The sequence below is a fragment of the Pseudorasbora parva genome, chromosome 1 (assembly GCF_024679245.1).
Source record: "Pseudorasbora parva isolate DD20220531a chromosome 1, ASM2467924v1, whole genome shotgun sequence".
NCBI lineage: Eukaryota > Metazoa > Chordata > Actinopteri > Cypriniformes > Gobionidae > Pseudorasbora > Pseudorasbora parva.
In genome coordinates this window covers 12,417,290-12,417,846 of record NC_090172.1, presented here as the reverse complement: position 1 = coordinate 12,417,846, position 557 = coordinate 12,417,290, and positions in this window count along the sequence as shown.

The following is a 557-nucleotide window of genomic DNA, read 5'->3' as shown; positions in this document are numbered from 1 at the left end:
ACGTCGAGGATAAAAGACAAGGATCACACCCTAAAGTCATATACTGCTCTCGAAGTCTATGGAAGTATATGACCATGGAAGCTTTTTTACACCACAGAATAAAAAAAATGTAATCTGACTTTCTTGCAATTGCAAGTTATATAGTCAGAATTGCCATGGCTCAACTATAAAAACAGTTTTTAACATGAGCTCTAAATCGTACATTATGACAAATTCTTCATCCTTCATTCGTTACCAGTCGATATCAACGGAATATCAACTACTCCCACGTGTCAAAACTCAGCGTTCCTGTTCCTGTTTTGTGCCAGTGATAAACTCAAGATTTTTTACAAAAAAATAAAATAATAATTCTATTTTTTTCCCCTCTGGAAATGTTGCTATCAATTTATTAGGAAGAGTGGGAACCCTGAATAACCCTTTCCAGTCTACTGCCTTTCAAATCAAACTCAGAATAGTCACTAGTGAAGAAGGAGTACATCCAAAATTTTATCATAATTTTTTTTCAGCCATTATAAATAAACATCTTTAACACCAATAAATCAATAAAAACAAAGAGA